This window comes from Beta vulgaris, chromosome 4 (genome assembly GCF_026745355.1).
Source record: "Beta vulgaris subsp. vulgaris cultivar EL10 chromosome 4, EL10.2, whole genome shotgun sequence".
Classification (NCBI taxonomy): Eukaryota; Viridiplantae; Streptophyta; class Magnoliopsida; order Caryophyllales; family Amaranthaceae; genus Beta; species Beta vulgaris.
The window spans coordinates 54162544-54183936 of NC_079205.1; the positions used below are offsets into that span (position 1 = coordinate 54162544).

At 40.8% G+C, this 21393-nt stretch overlaps 1 non-coding gene across 1 annotated transcript; it reads right to left on the minus strand.

Moving 5' to 3' along the window:
• Positions 1–14386: 14386 nt before the first annotated feature.
• Positions 14387–14493, minus strand: LOC125497176 (small nucleolar RNA R71). The gene has a single exon (XR_007273812.1). It is a non-coding gene; the product is annotated as a small nucleolar RNA R71 (small nucleolar RNA).
• Between the last annotated feature and the right edge of the window lie 6900 nt (positions 14494–21393).

Here is a 21393-nt window from a genome sequence, read left to right on the forward strand (position 1 = left end):
GCTGAAAGTCGAAGTCAAATTATACGTAAATAATAATACATTACATAAATAAGAAAAAAGGATTGATTGACTCAAAGTCGGATTCGGATTCGGATTCGGATTCGGATGTCGGATTATTTTATGAGATCCGATTCCAACCCTCCTCCGACTCAGAGTTGGATTTTTTAAATGGAGTCGGAGTCGGATTACTTTTTTGTCGGAGTCAACTCGGATTTTTTCCTTCGGATCGGAGAGGACTAGGGTCAGATTCGGACTGGATTGCCATCCCCAGCCTATATATTTAGCTATGCGTCATTTGGCAGACCATGACGTAAGTAAAATTATACCTTTAGGGGTGTAAATAATGTGAGTCGAGTTTGAGTTTGGGGTAACTCGACTCGACCCGTTAGGATTTCGAGTTGTATCAAGCTCATTCGAGTTGAATTTTGATTGAGTAAATCTCTAAATACGTTGCAAGTGTCTCGCCTTATTTGCACCATTAAGGTAGATAATATATTTGATTTAGGCAATCAGTATTTGATAGTACTTGATAATTGGGTAATTGAGTTTCTCAAAAGTTGTCACAAGTTACTCAGCTCGACTCGTCAAAATCTCGATTTGAGCTTGCGTTCATTTCGAACTCACTTGAGTTGAGTTTGACCGATACGATCTCAAGTAACTCGCAAGCTTTTTGGTCTCAATTGCACCCTTGTTAGGAATATTATTCTTTCTTATTTCCAAGAGTTGATCGCAAATTAGACAACACCCAATATATAAATATTGAGAATAAAGCAAAACAATAATATAGGACAACAAACATACACAAAAATGACGGACGACAAAGAACAAATCCACTAATAAAGATAGAGAATGCAACTACTTTATAAGAGAACTATAATCACTTTCTCACACATAAAAAAGCTAACGAATAGCAAACAACTAATACTCTTTCAACTCTAAAATAATCTTATATATATGATCTCTCTGAAACTGAAGGCAATAATTTACGCACAACAATATGGATATTTTCACCTTGTGACATTCTCCATCTGTTTCTTTTTAAGTGCAACATTTTGACTTTTGCATTATACATATACCTCACTTTAACCGTATTTTTTTCACTAATATATAAAAACAAAATTGATCATATAAAATGTTGTTGTATTTGTTACAATCAATATTTCCATATAATATTAACTTTTAATATTTACAAAATACATAATTAAAAATATTAATGGTTAAAGTTGTGTGTTTATAAGCGTAAAAGTCAAACTATATATTACACTTATTTAGAAACGAAAGTTAATATATCATATATATATATATATAGTAGCAAACTTAACTCCTAATCTAACTCATATTAGGAAACCAACATTAAAGGTGCCATACATAAACTACAATTCTAGATAAATTCGAAAAATATGCCGCGCCAGACAATAATTGTGCTTCACCCACAAGCATTGCCTAAAATAGCTAACGAGACATTGAATTAACACTTCCATTAATATTAGCAAAATCTCACTGAAGCAACCAACACAATACGTAGCCGATTGTGTAAACCACTAACATAGACAACACAATTCGCTCTTACCTTTAGCTTGTGCCAAAAATGTCAGTATTTTGGTGTTGTAATTAAATTATCGTGTTGAAAATTCTGATAATACCAATTCATTTAATGAACATTTTTACCGCAATCTTTTATAGTTCATAAACGAAACAATTACCATTTTAGGCCGTTTTAAAACAAATGAAATATTATTTTATTTGGTATCCGTTTCTTTCTATTTCCCTCCTCATCGCATGGCACTAGTGGAAAAATGAAGAAGGGCTGCGCTGAAAAAGGCCTGTAGGGCTGCGCTTTTTGACAGCAGCCCTTTCAATAGTAGCCCTTCACTTTTTAAGTAGGGCTGCGCTTTTCTAGCGCAGCCCTTCACAACGAAGGGCTGCGCTTTTTAGGTAAAAATAAATAAAAAAAAATTTTTGACATTTTTTTACTCATAATCTCACATTTTCTGAAATTATACAGAAGAGAAGAGAAACGAAACGAAAATGAAAATACTCAAAACAAAAAAAAAAAAAGAACGAAACGAAAATGAAAAAAAGGAACAAAAACTAATATACAGAAGAGAAGAAATTATAGATCTGAAAATACAAGAACATTAATCAAAACAAAGATGAAAATACAAGAACATTAAACAAAACGAAGATGAAAATACAAGAACATTAATCAAAACAAAGAGAAGTATACAAGAACATTAATCAAAACAAAGAGAAGTATACAAGAACATTAATCAAAACAAAGATTAAGAAATTATAGATCTGAAAATACAAGAACTACCTCCAAACATTAACCTAATAATGTTTAAATACATAAAACAAAACCCTAATACTTAATTAAGGAAAAAAAAATTAGAAATACTTAAAATGCCTATTTGGAGCCTTAAACAAACTCGGATGGCTTAAAAAGCCTAAACGTCACGGCATAGCGGTGAGTTTGATTCGTTGGCCCGTTCCGCTTCCGAAAAGGTATCACAATAGGCAATCGGACTCCGTCGGCATGATTCGTGCAAATCATTTCAGGCTTTTTGTCGCATTTGTCGCATTTCTGGGAGTTTTTAAGAGAGAAGAGAGGACGAGAGAGAAGGAGGAAAGGGAGGAGAGTCGTGAGAGAGGAGAGAGAAGGAGGAAAATGGATGAGGGACGTGAGAGAGGAGAGAGGAGAGAGAAGGAGGGATAATATATTTGAAGCCCGCTCAATATTTGAAAGCCCGCGATTTTTTTATTTCAAATTTTTTTAAGAAGGGTTGCGCTTTTCTTCAAAAGCGCAGCCCTACTTAGTCAGAAGGGCTGCGCTTTTTATAAAAGCGCAGCCCTTCACTTAGTAGGGTTGCGCTTGTAGAAAAAGCGCAGCCCTTCTGAAGTAAGAAGGGCTGCGCTTTTTCTACAAGCGCATCCCTTCTGTTATGTAGGGTTACGCTTTTGTACAAAAGCGCAGCCCTTCACTAGTAGGGCTGCGCTTTTATCATAAGCGTAGCCCTTCCTCCGCAACCCTTCCTTTTTTTCCCCTAGTGTGGGTCCCTCTTTTTCTTTCTTTTTATCTCTTGGCTCTCCTAAATCCCTGTATCAAGATCCTGTTATGGCTGAAATTTCAGGTTAACATTATTGACACAATGATATAAGGACTTCGACGCAGGGACACAAGATCAGTGACGACTGAGTCAATGGAATCCAAACTGATTGTCCGAGATTAAAGGAATTGAGCTAATCACTATCAATATACTTCGCCAACGGGAATAAAGGGGCTCGGAGGTTCCAAAGGGAAAGGAGGTAGTTGGAGTCGAGTGAGCTTTTTGCGGGAAGTTCCTAAGATTTTGGCAGAGATCCGCTGGAACCAAGTCGAGCTTCAGCAGTAGTATTTAAGTAGAGAAAAAACCAAAGAAATACTATCTGAACACCAAGAGAAAAATACATAAGAAGGCATTCAATACTCTTGTTTTTACTTATTACTTGTACTTAGATCAAACAACTAAGACTGTATCGATTGTTATTTGTTCACTTTGGACGACAATTGCTGATAGTGGATTGGTGGACTAATTTCCACCCGTGGTTTTTACCCACCTTCATTGGGGTTTTCCGCTTCACCATCTATCTATGTTATTCCCTTGAAGATCCCCATTTGCATTCATTTTCATAACGATCATAAGCATATCTGGTTGTCGTGGTCCCTAACTTTAGTTTTGTCACTAAGGCAAAATTTAGCATAAATAGATCCTACGTTTCATTTAAAACAGAACGGAGGAAGTATGTAGTTACTAGCTCTAACAAATTAAAATATCCCCTAGAAGACCCGTCTTTGGAAGAGGGAGTACCGGAGTATCTTACATTAGACGTGTAATATAAGCTGCTTGACTTTTCATACGAGTTATCATCTATTGCACAACAAAAACTGTACGCAATCGCTTCGCTGCATGTAATATTTTTAGTTAATGAATTATTTAGATATGGATACTTTTAAATACTGTTTAGTCAGGCTATTGTGAATTGGCAATTTGGCATGTTCTCATGAGGTACGTAAGATATCAGGAGATATTCAAACTTGATTAATTTTTTGCCACTTCAATTCACTTGTTAACTAACATAATAGCCGCCCCATGAAACACCAAGGTCGTCCAATTTAGGACAAAATAAAAGGTGGTATAACCATATAAGTTAAGTAGCACCAGACGCACAAAACACATCATTAGAGAAGTCTTCTTTTAACATTATGTGTTGATTGATGTAATTCAAGAAATTAATTTTGTAATCTAAGTGGAGGTTGATATCATGTGTGTCGAAGTAGAATGTAAGTGTAGGAAATTAGACACTGAAGTATATAATAGAATGTAATTCCTTGAATCATTGAGTTTACAAAACTGATTACATATATCAATTACAATGAGATACTCTAGGCTAGAATTAAGGAGCTAATGCTGACTTTCCTAAACAAATTCTATCCTACCTAAATATTAACATATTTACGTAATCTATCACGCCCCCTCAGTCGAAGCGGGAGGAGGGTGGACGCTGAGACTGTCCCTAAAATCCTCAAATAAAATTAAGGGTAGGCCTTTCGTAAAGATATCCGCAATTTGATGACGAGAAGAAACATGTAAGACCCGTACTTCACCACGAGCCACTTTCTCACGGACAAAATGGATATCCATCTCAATATGCTTTGTCCGTTGATGTTGAACCGGATTGCCAGATAAGTATATCGCACTGACATTATCACAATAAACCAAAGTCGCTGTATGAATAGGGCAATGAAGCTCAAGAAGTAGATTGCGGAGCCAACACGATTCCGAGACTACATTAGCGATCCCCCTGTATTCCGATTCAGCACTAGAGCGGGACAATGTAGCTTGCCGCTTAGACGACCAGGAAAGAAGATTGTCACCAAGAAACACACAGTAACCAGAAGTAGACCGTCGAGTATCGGGACAACCACCCCAATCAGCATCAGTGTAAGAAATGAGAGACGAAATGGACGAAGGGTAGAGATGAAGACCATGAGTGAGTGTACCCTTGACATATCGAACAATGCGCTTAAGTGCACTCATGTGTTCATCCATAGGCTAATGCATAAATAGGCAAATCTGTTGGACTGCATAAGATTTGTCCGGACGAGTAAACGTAAGGTATTGTAAAGCCCCGGCCAAACTCCGATAGAGAGAAGGGTCCGAACATGGCACCGTAGAGTGCCCACTAAGCTTTTGCTTAGTATCAACAGGAGTAGGAGAAGGCTTACAGGCGGACATGCCAGCACGTTCAATAATTTCCTCAGCATACTTACATTGTGAGAGGAAAAGACCATATGCATGACGAGTGACAGCAATACCCAAAAAATAGCTCAAAGGACCTAGATCTTTCATAGCAAACTCGGAACCAAGAAGAGTCATAATGGATGTCCGCAAAGTGGTAGAAGAGGCAGTGAGGATAATATCATCAACATAAAGAAGAAGATACGCAGTGTCAGTACCTCGACGATAGATGAATAGTGAATTATCCGATTTGCTATTAGAAAAGCCAATTTTAGTAACAAAGTCTGCAAATCTGCGATACCACGCCCGAGGAGCTTGCTTAAGGCGATATAATGATTTCTTTAGGAGACATACATAATCTGGATGAGTGGAATCCCGGTACCCCAAGGGCTGATGCATATAAACAGTCTCCTGAAGCTCACCATGAAGAAAAGCATTCTTTACATCAAGCTGGTGAAGAGGCCAAGCTTTTGATAAAGCAATGCTGAGAACAGTCTGAATGGTGGCCGGTTTCACAACCGGACTAAAAGTCTCGCCACAATCTGTAATACTCCGTATTTTTAGTAGTAATTTCGTATTAATTAAGAAAATATAAAGAATTAATAAAAAGGTATTTTAGTTTATTTACAAATTAATAGGAATAAATTATTGTTAATAGGAAATTGTTAGGCATTTTCGGAGTTTTAAAAGAGTAACCTAATCTTCACTTGACCTAGGGTTACTACCTTTTGAAGGGAGTATAAAAAGAAAAGGAGAGGAAATTTCAGAAAACCCTAAACCCTTTCTTCTCCCTCTCCTCAGCCGACTTTTTTCTCCCTCTCTCTCTCCTTAGCCGATCTCTCTCTCTTTCTTTCTCTCTCATATTTTTCTTTCTCTCTCTCGGAGTTTCTCTCGCTGCTCTTCCACTTTAACTTCGCTCCGCTCCTTCACGTCGCCGGTGCTGTGCGTGGGTGGTGTTGGTGCAAAGGGTTCCGACGAAGGCTGCAAGGGTTTCGCGCGAGTGTTGGTGCGAATTGCTGCGAGTGGTTGTGCGGTTCGAGAGTGTGGGTGCGAAGAGGTTCGAGAGTGTTGGTGCCAAGTTGTCCGTGGTTTGTGCGAGTTCCGTCGAGCACGAGGGTGTTCGAAGGTTTGTTCGAGGGTTGTGCGAAAAGTGGGTCGAGAGTTTTGTTGCGAGCGGTGGTGTTGGCTCGTGTTCGAGGGGGTTCGAGTGGTGTTCGAGTCGTGCGAGCGTGGTTCCGCGTCGTGCGAGTGTGGTGGCGCGACAGATCTGGGTCGCGCAAGGGTGTTTGGGCGACGGAGACCGTTCTCGTGTGTGCGCGTGTGCGGTGTGGTTTCGGTCGTCGGAATTCGTTCGCCGGCAAGTTCTAGCGGTATAATTTTTGTACTTAACTTAGTATGACAGTTTATTTGTTAGGTTTATATTTACAGTTTTCATAATTACGTAAGGTTTGTAATTAATAATTAGTAATTAGAGTGTTTAGTAAATTATTAGATTGTTTAACTAGTTAAGTTATTGTTCTGTTTTAAGTTAAAATTCTGGTTAGGTTTGTAATTGGAATAAGTTGAAAGTAGGAAAAGTGCGTTCTATTATTAGTTAAAGTTATTATCGTTTCATGAGTGACCTGTTTCATGGAACCTGACTTTGGGACATATGACTTACCTTTTTGGACATGGACTTAATTTTGGCATGGAACTTATCTTTTGGACATATGACTTACTTTTGGACACATGACTTACTTTTGGACATATGACTTAACTTCCGGACATAAGACAGGTTGGACTTATGACCCTTTTGGATTGGTAAAATAGTGGACTAATGTTACTAACTAACTTAGTTACTCACTAACTTTGACTTCTAAAAGACGTTAAATCCACTAGATTAGAATTATAATGAAAGTTCTGGAACAAGGTTTTTTTTTTTTGGCAAATGAAGAGATATATTACCAAAAAAGAGGTGATTACAAAAGCTAATCACACTAGCAAGCATGCTACAAAGAACTAATACAAGCCTTTACACAATCATGTTTCTTCTCATCTCCTCAGAACTTCTAACAGCAATTCTAAATAACACATCTCGAATTACAGTAGGAGTAGGAAGAGAAGTATTAACAAAAATTTGACTGTTACGTTGCCTCCATATTGCATAAAAGCACTCAGTAACAGCCATCACAAAGAGCTTCCCATTTTTCTTTCTTGCTTGCCTTTTTGCTGCTTCAGTAATGTCATGAAGGTTGCTACTTATTCTAGCAAACCTCAAGCTATTACAAACCCCTTGCCACACATCATTTGCATAATTACATAAGAAGAAGAGGTGAGGCACAGATTCATCCTCCCTTCTACACAAGCTGCATAAGGTATTACAATTAACACCCCAAAGCCTTAACCTGTCAGTTGTTGCAAGCCTATTTTGTAACCCCAGCCATAATATAAATTTGCTCTTAGGAGATGCTTCATTGTTACAAATTAACCTTCTCCAGTGCACCCTGTCAAATTCTCCTCTTAAAAGCATATAAGTTTTCCTGATTGAAAACTTGTTACCAGTACTCAGAGCTTGCCAGCCTCCAATATCCTGCAGCCATTCCCTGGTGTCAATTATTTTCCTCAGTATCCAGGACCACTGAGTACTAACTCTTACTGTATCATATGATGCTCTCTTGATATAATAAGCATGAACCCATTTAACCCAAAGCTTGTCCCTTTTGAAAGCAATTGCCCACAGAAGCTTGAGCAAGGCTGCTTTATTCCATATTTCCATGTTGATGATATTCCACCCTCCAGCACTCCTAGGCATTTGAAGAGTACTCCAGGCTACAGGAGCTTTTTTTGTCTCTCCAGTTGCCCCTGTCCATAGAAATCTTCTACAAACACTCTCAACAGCCTTGATTATCTTCTTAGATAATGGAAAGATATGAGCCCAGTAATTCTGCATGCTACTTAGGACTGACTTCACAAGTTGCAATCTCCCTGCATATGACAGCATTTGAGCCATCCATGTTTGAGCCCTCTGAGTGATCTTCTCCACTAGGGGTTTACTTTCAGCATATGTCAACTTCTTAGCTGATAAAGGAACACCTAAATACTTGAAAGGTAGGTGCCCTATTGGCATATGAACAATTGCTGCTAGCTCTTGAGTGATCTCTGCAGTAACACCACTCACATACAAGTTGCTTTTCTCTACACTTGCTGTTAACCCAGAAGCTTCAGAAAACTTAGAGAAAGCTTCAAACATCAAAGCAATTGAGCTAACATCAGCTCTACAGAACATTAGCAGATCATCAGCAAACATAAGGTGAGTGAGCTTCATTTTCTCACATTTGGGATGGTAATTAAAGTTAGGATTCATTTGCAACTCATCTAAGCATCTACTGAGATATTCCATGCTTAGTGCAAACAGGAAAGGGGACAAAGGATCCCCTTGCCTTAACCCCTTCTTTGCATGAAATGGTTTAGAAGGAACCCCATTGATAAGAATAGCATAAGACACAGTTCTAACACAGGCCATGATCCACCTTATGAACTTTCCAGGGAAACCTAGCTCATGCATCAATTTCTCCAAATAGTCCCACTCTACAGAATCATAGGCTTTTCTAATGTCTACTTTCATTAGACATCTTGGAGACATATGAGCTCTAGAGTATCCCTTAATTAGCTCAGTAGCTAATAATATGTTATCAGCAATGTGTCTATCAGGTATGAAGCCAGACTGAGCTTCACAAACTACTTCACCAATAACAGCTTGCAACCTATTTGTCAAGATTTTAGAGACAATCTTGTACAGTACAGAGCAACAGGCTATAGGCCTAAAATCTTTCACCTTGCAAGCATTAGGGATTTTAGGTATAAGAGTAACTGCTGTACAGTTAATAGGTATGTGCATAAAGGAATTTGAAAAAAATTCCTGCACTGCATCACATACATCTTCCTTGATAATGCTCCAGCTCTTCTTAAAAAACACTGCATTCATGCCATCAAGCCCTGGGGCTTTATCATCACCAATTCCATGTAGAGCTAACTCTATTTCTTCACTTGTAACAGCCCTTATCAAGTCATTACCTGCCTGAGCTGACAACATGTTCCCCTTTCTAACCACATTTAGATCAATACTAGGAAGAGTGTTAGCTTTGGTACCCAGAAGCATCTTATAGAACTTTAAGATTTCTTCTCTCATCTCCTGTGTATCAGTAATGGTGTTTCCAGCATCATCAATTAAAAGTTGAATTCTGTTCTTACCATATCTGGCTTTAGTTGCTGTAAAAAAGAACTTAGTGCTAGCATCACCCTGCTTGAGCCAGTTAATCCTAGATTTCTGTCTTAGAATTGCATCTTCAACTTTTGACCAATGTCTCAATTCAGCTAGGTACTCTTTCTCATTTACCTGAGCCTCCCTATTCCTATCAAAATCAGCAAGACAGTGAATATCATCAATTTGAACTCTAAGTTGCTTAACCTTTTCATGAGCTTTACCAAACTGCTGAGCATGCAACTTTTTCAGCTCTTGTTTTACAGCTTTTAATTTGCTCCACACCTGCTGAAGCCTATACCTTCCTCCATCAGTGTCCCAGGCCTCTTGTACAATTTTTTCAAAGTCTTTATGATCAGCCATAACATTTAGAAACTTGAAGGGTCTGCCCCCTTCTCTCCTTTCAACCTCCATATCAAATTTCAGAGGAGAATGATCAGACGCTCCAGGAGCCAAGTAGTGCACCACCACCTCTGCATATTCCCCCATCCACACTTGATTCACAAATGCTTTGTCTATTCTGCTTACAATCCTATCTTCTCCCAGGCTACTATTTGACCAAGAATAATACATTCCAGTACTTCTAGCCTCCATGAGACTTGTATTCAGCAAAAATTCTTCAAAATCAATAGTCTCTGCCTCTGTTATTAGAGCCCCATTTTTCCTATCATCAGAGTTACAAACTGCATTGAAGTCCCCAATTACCATTATTGGTAATTGACCAGTTATATGCCCTTGCACACCACTCCATAGGCTCCTTCTGTCCACTATAGTATGTAGGCCATACACAACCACAAGTTTAAACTTGTGTCTACCACTTATGACATTACACACTATAAATTGCTCCTGCACATCAATTAGGTGAACTGTAGCCACAGCATGTTGCCACCCAATCCAAATCCTTCCCCTAGGAGAGTGACTGTAATTGCAAAACCATGACCAATCTTTCCCAAAATTTCTCTGAACTTTCCCCACATTATGACATCTAACTCTAGTTTCAAGCAAAGCACACAAAGCAACTCTATTAGAATATAAAAAGGTTTTTACCTCTTTTATCTTGAAGGGATCATTAATCCCTCTCACATTCCATGCTGTGCAAATCATTATGATAAATAAGGGTTTGGTCCCTTAGCACCCCCAGCCCCAGCTGAGCTTCCACCTGGTAATTCATAATTCACTGCAACCCTAGCCTGCTGAAATGCCACCTGCTTACCTTTATCTTTTGATTTCCTAGTGACTACTTTCCACATACCTTCCTCTCCTGAGTCCTGCCTCTGAGAATGTGCTACTGGCGTAACTACTGGAGTTACATTGTCAGGTGAAGGAGTTATTGGTCTCTCCTTAGAGAGCCCATTACTCACTTCCTCCCCAATAGCACCCTCTAAAGCATTATCCCTGGGAGGTAATTCATTAGCAGTAGTCACTACATCCTTCTCCTGCATTACATTGTTCCTTTTTTCAACCCATTTTTGTGTCACCTTTTTCCCTGCAGTTAGACCAACCTGCCTTTCACAGGAATGCCCAACTTTTTGACATTTCTGGCAGAATTGTGGCAACCAATCATACACCACTTTTTGCTTAAATGTAACCCCTTCTGAATCAGCAATATTGATTTCATAAGGTACCGCAACAGTTACATCCATTTCCACTAAAATTCTAGCAAATGAAATCCTCAACTGCTTAGTGGTACATTCATCCGCATAGATAGGAACTCCCACAGCACTACCAATTCTACTCAAAGACTCTGGACTCCAGCAATTAAGTGGTAGATTTGGAAGTTTAATCCAAATAGGAACTACCCTTAACACTTCATTATGGAAATTGAAATTTGCAGTCCATTGTTTCACTATCATGGCTTTCCCAAAAAACAAATGAGGCCCAGAATACAGAATTGAATCCCTATCCTCTCTTGTATCAAGCTTTATTACATAATACCCTTCATCATGCTTATAAACTTTAAACTCATTTTTGGGTGCCCATTGTGATTTACAGTAGTTAGTTATAGCCATCATACTAGGGTTCTGGCCAATAACATAGACAATCAAGGCATTTTCCCATTTTTCACTCATAGAATCAATATCTTTCTTAGTTAGCTTAGCCACTGATTCACCATTAACCACCATCGGAGCTATAAAACTAAGATTCATACCTTTATCTGATATCCTACTCTGGGTGAAGCTTTTCCAGCTGTTCCGGGCCTCCTCACCGAGTTCCTCAGCATTTTTCTTTCCACCATCCACCTGAATCGTATTCTCAGGCACCACCGTTACCATCGATTCCACCTCAACATTGTGGGTTACTGTTCCATTGCCTTCTGTGTATTCAGCCCCAACTACTTGCGACTGGTTACTTGTATTAGCTTTCCCTTGACTTCCGGATCCCAATGCCAGCTCACTAGCACCGGAGCTCTTCTTTTTCCGGCCCATTTGCCCACCGGGTGCACAATAGCAGGTTACCTTATCATGCGCCTAGAGAGGTTTCTTGGGACGAAAGATAATTTGGAACAAGGTTTTAACTATTGTTTAATTCGAATCGTTAGATCGTTATGGTCTTAGTACGTAGTAGTTGTTAGTGTTATCAAGGATGTAACACTAAAGCTTTGTTTTAACGGTTTAGGTCCCAATTTCATAAGCGGCTCGTTCAATTAAGTCAGCGAAAATTCTCCGCTACAAGGTACGTACGCGTACCAGTTTACTTTCAAGCTTAGCATCATGATTAGGTTGCAGTTCATGTTATTGGAACCTAGTACCATGATAGGGAACATTTGATTGTGATTGTTGATGTGTTCATTATTCATCGATTATTTACTCTAATCCCCTTAGTTTTGATAGTCGATTTGGGCTCTTTCGAGCTCTTTTCTTGTGGATTTGATGTGTTTGGAGTTCTTGTCGTGTTTTGCAGGTTTTGATGCGGATTTGGTACTCTGTACCTTTATCGGAGTCGCAACACGGAAGTCTAGCAGTCACACAAGGTCCAAGGCGTATCCGGAAGACCGCATGAGCATTTTGGTTGGATTCCACGAAGAAAAAGACAAGTAAATACCTTCGCCCGGTCGACCGGGCGGAGTGGCCCGACCGGGCGAAATTTCATACTTAGCCACAGCAGCGTTCGAAGAAGAAATCACTCACGCGCCCGACCGGGCGGATTCGCCCGGTCGACCGGGCGAACTTCAATACTTGGGATTTTTCATCTTTTATTTCGCCCGGTCAACCGGGCGATCAGACGAAGAAAAACGCTTACGCGCCCGACCGGGCGGATTTCGCCCGGTTGACCGGGCGGAATTTTTCCTTCGTCGTAAGTTTGCGATCACCGTCGCCCGACCGGGCGGATTTCGCCCGGTCGACCGGGCGGACTCTCAGGACGCGATTTTTCGGGTTTTTTTAGCCGGTTTTGTATTAGTATAAATAGGTTTTTAGTATTTTCGTAAAACCTACTTATTTTCTAGTTTTTAGAGGCAAAACATTAGTTATTCTCTCTATTTTGTTGAACTTTTACATTGGAAGATTATATAGATCGTCGATTTCCTTTTCCATCGTTCTTCAATCATTTGGTATTCTTCTCTACTTAGTTTAATTTCATGAATTCTTTTACTTTGATTATGTTTATTGCTTTCAATATCATCATGAGTGAGTAGTTTATTTTCTAGGGTTTAGAGAGGGAAGCCATGTTTATACCTTTTTGATTGTGGTTTGATGTTCTTCAATAATTGGATTGAATTAGAATAATTCCTATTGATTTGTTATACTTGTTTAATTCATGTAATTGCGCAATATCATGAGTTATGTTTAGCTAATAAGAATTAGAATCGAAAGATCATTATTCATTAGAGGCTTGTTACAATAGGTAGATTTGATTATGTTGAGCGACCGTACTGGCATATGTTAATCTAGGAGTTGTTAATGCCTGACCAAGGATTAGCGAAATACTTCATTTATTCGAACCTTAATCCAAGTGTTGTTGAACTATATTATATTGATTAAACTGGTATAAGCATGGTGGACCGATCGATTGCCCTAGGCTTTTAATTATTTGATAAATTCTCATTTTTCTGCGTTCTAGTTTATTTTAGTTTAGTTATTAATTCCTCAATTATTTTTCCTCTCTGGAAGTAGTTAGATAATTGAACATAAATCTGTAGAACTCCTCTCCCTGTGGATCGACCCGTATTTGCCAGTTTCTGCCAAACAGACACCGTGCACTTGCGGTATATTTTAAAACACATCAAGTTTTTGGCGCCGTTGCCGGGGAGACGGCTAGTTTCTATAGCTTTCTGATTAATTATTTGACTATTTCTGCTGTCTCATTGGAACTTCAAGTTCCAATTGAGGCCATATCACTGCACATTTTTCTTTGTTTCTTTTATGCCCAGGTCTAAAAGAACAGGTTCTCCAGTTCAGACTGATCCTGATCTTGAGAAAACCATCCGGCAGCTCAAGAAGACACAACAGAAGAAAAAGCAGTCTGCTAATCAGAAAAAAACCACGGAAGAACCAACTGAACCAATTATGCCTCCTAAGTCGCTGAAATCTTATGGGGTACCTTCTCCGGGCAATGTTCCCACAGGCCCTACTATGCCTGATATCCAAGCAGTCAACTTCGAAATCAAGCCTGGCCTCATCAACATGATCCAGCAGAATCAATTTGGTGGCCATCCATCTGAAGACCCTGCAAATCATTTACAACGGTTTCAACAGCTTTGTCGTACCGTTAAGCACCAAGGGGTCACTCCTGATCAGTTGAAGGTATGGTCTTTGAATTTTCACTAAAGGACAAGGCACAGAAGTGGCTGAATGATGTTAATGAAACTGAGTGGAGTGCTATATCTGAAGCATTCCTGAAAGAGTACTACCCTCCCACCAAAACTGCAGAAATAAGACACAAGCTTGCCACCTTCCAACAAGAACCTGATGAAACATTGAAGGAAGCATGGAATAGATTTAAGGATCTGCAGAGAGAATGCCCACACCACAATCTGGATAAGTGGTTCATCACCCAAGCATTCTACAATGGTCTACAACCTCATATCAAGAGCACGATTGATTCATCTGCAGGGGGTGTCTTCCTAGATAAGGGGGTAGATGAAGGATAGATTTTCTGGCCAACTTAGCAGCAAATGATCATATTCCTCCAGGACACTACAAAGAAGAAGTTGGATGCTGATGCATATGCTTTGTTGTCCTCACAAGTAGCACAGTTGAGCATGAAGATGGACTCATTGAAATCTTCGCAGTCCACTACTCCTCCCATGAGTATTAATGCGATGTCCTCCATGGCTCCTATTACTTCCTCCTTTTGTGAAGTGTGTGGTATTCAAGGCCACTTTGGTCATGATTGTTCCTACAGTCAACCTGATCCGAATCAGATGGAGCATGCCAATGCTTTTCAGCAGAGACCACACAACCCCTATTCTAACACTTACAACCCAGGTTGGAGAGATCACCCCAATTTCTCCTATAAGAGCAACAATGTCCAAAATCCTCAACCTCCACCACAATCTTCCTACCAACCACCACATCAAAACCCACCACAACATGCTGCTAGACCACCATATTATCAAGGGGCTCCTCAGAACCCCCTCCTGGTTTCAATAGGCCTTCACCCCAAGGCTATCAGCAGCAAGCTCCTCATAATAACAGCTCTCAAGAGCCTACTATGTCTGATCTAATGAAAATGATGGTTTCTATGCAGAAAAATCATGAGGAGAGCATCAAGGAGCTGAAGAACACCACCAAGCATTTGGAGACTCAACTTGCTCAGGTGGCTGGAAACAATGCACAAAGGCAACCAGGTCATCTGCCGGGGCAACCAATTCCTAAAGAAACCGCTAATGCTGTCACTCTTCGAAGCGGTACACAATATGATGCCCCACCTATGCCTACTGATGATTCAATACCTCCAGTTCAGAATGATGCTGTGGATGACAATGAAGGTGAGGATAGCTCCAGAACTGAAGTTGAGCGCGGGAAAGTGGATGACGCAGAGAAACGCAAGGAGAAGGTTACTGATTCTCCTACTCCACCACTACCTTTCCCCCATAGGATGCAAAAATCAAAGGTCGATCAACAACTTGGTAAATTTATGTCTATGGTCAAAAATCTTGAGGTAACAGTTCCTTTCACTGATTTAATTTCTCAAGTACCTGTGTATGCCAAGTTTCTGAAAGATATGATAACTAAAAAGAAAGATTTTGGTGGGATAGATAGGGTTGCTTTAACTGAAGAATGCAGTGCTGTTCTGCAAAATAAAATTCCACCCAAATTAAAAGATCCTGGTAGTTTTTCCATCCCTGTCATGTGGGTGCTCTGTTTATAGATAAGGCTTTGTGTGATCTAGGTGCTAGTGTATCTGTTATGCCTTTATCTGTCTGTAATAAACTGAACTTGGGTGCTTTAAAGTGCACACAGATTACTTTACAGATGGCTGATCGATCTGTGAAGTATCCTTTGGGTATTTTAGAGGATGTCCCTGTTAGAGTTGGAAAATTTTATATTCCTGTGGACTTTGTAGTACTTGATATGGAAGAAGATAGTCAAATTCCCATTATTTTGGGTAGACCTTTTCTATGTACTGCTGGTGCTGTTATTGATGTAAAATCTGGCTCTCTGACTTTGAGTGTTGGTGATGATACTATTACTTTTAAGTTAACCAATGCTATTAAGTCCCCTATGCTTGAGCACACATGTTGCAGGATTGACATACTCGATGAGATCTCTGGAGTTAGTTTTTCACAATTTCTGTCTGATGAATTATTGGAGACAAGTCTTGATCTCACTGATGATCTTGACATTGATACGGTAGCAGATTGTAAGGTAATGGAGACTATTTGCTCTACTTCCGAACCACAGGTAAAGAAGTTAGAACTTAAACCTTTACCTTCTCATCTCAAATATGCATTTCTTGATGATGCTGAGGAATGTCCTGTGATTGTCAGTACTAAACTCACAGATAGCCAGCTTTCACAACTTCTTACAGTGCTTCGCATGCACAAGAAGGCTATTGGGTATAGTATTGATGATCTAAAGGGCATTAGTCCTGATTTCTGCATGCATAGAATTAATTTGGAAGAAAATCACCGCCCTTGCATACAACCTCAAAGACGTTTGAATCCTAATATGCAAGAGGTGGTGAAAAAGGAAATTATGAAACTACTTGACGCGGGCATCATCTACCCCATCTCAGATTCTAAGTGGGTGAGCCCGGTTCAAGTTGTTCCTAAAAAGGGGGGACTACTGTTGTTAAGAATGATAAGGATGAACTAATTCCTACTCGTACTGTTACAGGTTGGCGGATGTGTATTGACTATCGCAGATTAAACTTGCCACTCTGAAAGATCATTTCCCTCTCCCTTTTATTGATCAGATGTTAGAAAGATTAGCAAAACATAACTTTTTCTGTTATTTGGATGGATATTCAGGTTTCTTTCAGATTCCCATTCACCCAGCTGATCAGGAGAAGACGACGTTCACTTGCCCCTATGGCACTTTTGCATATCGCAGAATGCCATTTGGTTTGTGCAACGCCCCTGCCACATTTCAGAGATGTATGATGGCCATTTTTTCTGATTTCATTGAAAATATCATGGAGGTATTTATGGATGATTTTAGTGTTTATGGTTCTGACTTTGATGTGTGTTTGCATAATCTCTCTCAAATTCTGAAACGTTGTTCTGAGGTTAATCTGGTTCTTAATTGGGAAAAGTGCCACTTTATGGTGAATGATGGAGTGGTACTTGGACATCTCATATCTGAGCGTGGCATCCAGGTGGACAGAGCAAAAATTGAGGTGATTGAGAAACTTCCTCCTCCTGTGAATGTCAAGGGAGTGAGAGTTTTCTGGGTCACGCGGGTTTCTATCGCAGATTTATAAAAGACTTTTCAAAAATTGCGAAACCCCTTACTCAATTGTTGCTCAAGGATGCCACCTTTGATTTTACTGATGCGTGTGTGGAGTCTTTTGACAGGATTAAGGAAGCATTGATCACTGCCCCTATCATACAACCTCCAGACTGGAGTCTTCCTTTCGAGATCATGTGTGATGCTAGCGATTATGCGGTTGGTGCTGTGCTTGGTCAACGGAAAAACAAAGTCCTCCATGCCATCTACTATGCCAGCAAGACCTTAGATGAGCCCAGGTCAACTATGCTACGACAGAGAAAGAATTGTTAGCCATTGTGTATGCTCTTGACAAGTTTCGGACCTACCTCATAGGTTCGAAAGTGATTGTTCATACTGACCATGCTGCGCTAAAGTATCTCTTGGCCAAGAAGGAGGCCAAACCACGACTTATACGATGGATATTGTTACTACAAGAGTTTGATCTGGAGATCCGTGACAAGAAGGGTGCTGAGAATGTAGTTGCAGATCATCTCTCCCGGTTGAGGTTTGAGTCAAGTGCTGACGGTCCCATAGATGATGCTTTTCCAGATGACCATCTTTTCGCTGTGTCTACTCAATCTCCATGGTATGCTGATTTTGCTAATTATTGTGTTAGTGGTTCTCATCCTCCTGATTTGACATACCAACAGCGCAAGAAGTTCTATCACGATGCCAAGCATTATTTTTGGGATGACCCCCTCTTATACAAGAAGTGTTCAGATGGCTTGTTCCGACGATGTATAGCTGATTGGGAGATAGTTGGCATTCTCCAACATTGTCATAGTATGCCTTGCAGTGGACATCTGGGCTCACAAGCCACCGCTTATAGAGTTCTCCAGAGTGGTTTTTATTGGCCTACCATTTTTAAAGATGCTCGTTTTTTTGTCTCTCTTGTGATGAATGTCAACGAACGGGTAATATTTCAAAGAGGCAGGAGATGCCCCAGATGGGTATTTTGGAGATTGAACCCTTTGATGTATGGGGTATTGATTTCATGGGACCTTTCCCTTCTTCTTGTGGGAACAGGTATATCTTGGTTGCTGTGGACTATGTGACTAAGTGGGTTGAAGCTGTGGCTTCCATTACCAATGATTCTAAGGTAGTCATGAAGCTCTTCAAGAAGGTCATTTTCCCTCGATTCGGAGTCCCGAGAGTCTTGATCAGTGATGGGGGATCTCACTTTCACCAGCGCACTTTCAAAGCTTTACTGAAGAGATATGGAGTCACTCACAAAGTTGGTTTAGCCTATCATCCTCAGACTAGTGGTCAAGTTGAAGTCTCCAATCGTCAGATCAAGCGCATTTTGGAGAAGGTAGTCAACAGGTCAAGGAAGGATTGGTCACAAAAATTGGATGATACTCTGTGGGCTCTGAGAACTGCTTTTAAGACACCTCTAGGAACCACCCCATATCGATTAGTCTATGGCAAAGCTTGTCATTTACCAGTTGAAATGGAGTATCTCTCAGCTTGGGCAGTTAAAGAAATTAATTTGGATTTGGAGGCTGCAGGGGAAGCAAGACTTCTTCAACTGAATGAGTTAGATGAGCTTCGACTGGAAGCATATGAAAACCACAAACTCTACAAGGAGCAAACCAAACGATTTCATGACAAGATGATTGTAAAGCGGGAGTTTCATGTTGGTGACAAAGTCCTATTATACAACTCTAGACTGAGGCTTTTTCCTGGAAAGCTTAAGTCAAAATGGTCTGGACCTTTTGTCGTCACTGACGTAAAACACATGGAGCTATTGAAGTGGCCAATGCAGCTGGAACGAAGTTCAAAGTGAATGGGCAGCGTCTGAAACTGTACCATGAGGGCGCCTTCATCGGCCAAGTAGAGGTCATGTACCTAGACACTCCCTGATTTTGAGAAGAGGTACTAAGGTCGTGCGGGACCATCTAAACCAGCGCTTTGCGGGAGGCAACCCGTCTTTTCTTTTCTTCTTTATTAGTTTCGATTTTTGTTTTCTTTTGATTTTTTTTTAGTTTACTTTCTTAGTGTGGTGAGGGAGAGTGTACTGATATTTGGACGAGTCTAGTGTGTGCAGGAGGCAAATTTACGGACTTGGGAAAATTTTGACGGAAAACGCGAAAAATTGAAATCGCCCGGTCAACCGGGCGAGCTCGCCCGACCGGGCGCGCAACCACTTTTTCAGCAGAGTGAGGAAAACGAGAGAAAAAAGTAACGTAGTTTTCGCCCGGTCGACCGGGCGAAGCCGCCCGACCGGGCGCGCAAGCGTGTTTTGGGATTCCATTGCCGGTCAACCGGGCGAAACGAAAGTTAAAATCTGGAAATCGCCCGACCGGGCGGAATTTCTTCTTTCGCACACGCCAGTTTCGTGAAAAAAAAAATGAAAAACCGAGAAAACTTTTCGCCCGGTCGACCGGCGGGTCGGCCCGACCGGGCGAAATCCCCGACAGCTTTTCTAACCCTCGAATTCACCTTCCTTTTTCATTCTTTCTTTTTCCTTCTCTCACAACTTCATCTTCTCCAAACCCTTGTTTTCTCTCTCCTCACTACCTCCATCTCCATACCTTCTCCTACCTCTCTTCTCTCACCAATCTCATCCCTTCCTTCAAATTTTCTTCACTTTTCTTCATCTTTCTCACAAAAACAAAAGAAAAATTCAAAAATCTCCATCTTTTCTCTCTCTCACTTCATTCATTCCATCAAATTCAAGATGCAAGCAAGAAATCAAAATTCAACAGGGGAATCAAGCACTCGCATCCCACCGGATTCCAACTTTCCCGAGGTAATCTTCAAATCTCTAGAACAAAAAGAAAAATTTCAGAAATTGAAACATAGAAATATTGTTCCTACTAGATTTGTTGATTCACAATCTCTACATACATTGGGAATATTTAATGATACAAAGACTTTGTTTGAGAAATTGGGTTTGGGTACTATGTTTGGCATGTTTTTCTGGACCTATAGGCACCTAACCCTCGAATTTCTGAGTTCCCTAGAAGTAGGGAATAAAAATCAGGTGCTTCATTTTCGCCTCATGAATGAGGATAGGGAATTAACATTGAGCCAACTAGCTGCTATCTTTGGCCTACCCCTAACTGGGGAACATCGTCACCCCCCAGAACTTCGCATAAACACACTTTGGACGGCCTTTACGGGTGAAGATGAGGTCAACACCCAACATATGTCTGCCGATCATTTGCACTTTCCCAGTCTTCGCTACTTGCAGCGATTTCTGGGATGTACACTTTTTGGGCGAGCTGAGCCCCACTCCTGTCAAAAACAGGAGATTTTTCTGATGGGGAGCTATTTGTTTCCCGAGCTTGACTATGCTTTGTGCCTGCCATATTTGTTTGTCTCCCAGCTCAAACGGACCGCCACTAGCTTGCCTGCCCAATTTGAGGATGGTAGTGTCAGGGGACAACCTATTGTTGTAGGTGGACTTATAACTGCTATTGCTGTTCACTTTGGTTTTGTGCCTGACGTTAACAATGCAGTAGTTGGCCCTGCAGAAATTGGCATCGATTACATGATCAATGCCAAGTGGATCACTGCCCAGTCGGCCAACAAGTTTAGGTGGTACATTGCCAAGAAGGAGTCCATCCTTCTTCCTGACCGCGCCCAGACCCACCTTGAGCCTGGAGTAGGTTCCTACCTACTTCCTTTGCGGGGTCAGGAGCCCATTGCTCGACGACCCTTGAGGACCTACCATAGGCAGTCGCGGGGGAAGCCTCTTCCTCCGCTCCTGAAGACCCTATGATGGCCGCCCTTACTCGCATCGAGCAGGGACAGCAGTCCCTTACCTCACAGATGGGCCGTCTTGAGTTGGGTCAGGCCACCATCCAGACCCACCTGACCTCCTTGGACACACGGTTGACCACCGTGGAGTCCGACATGCACCATGCCCTCTACCCCATCTACCATGACTATTACCACCAGGGGCTTATCGCCCATGACCATACCCATCCGTCTTGGTATACGCCACACGTCCTGACCCCACTGACCATATGGGGAGGATGCCTTTGGCAATGCT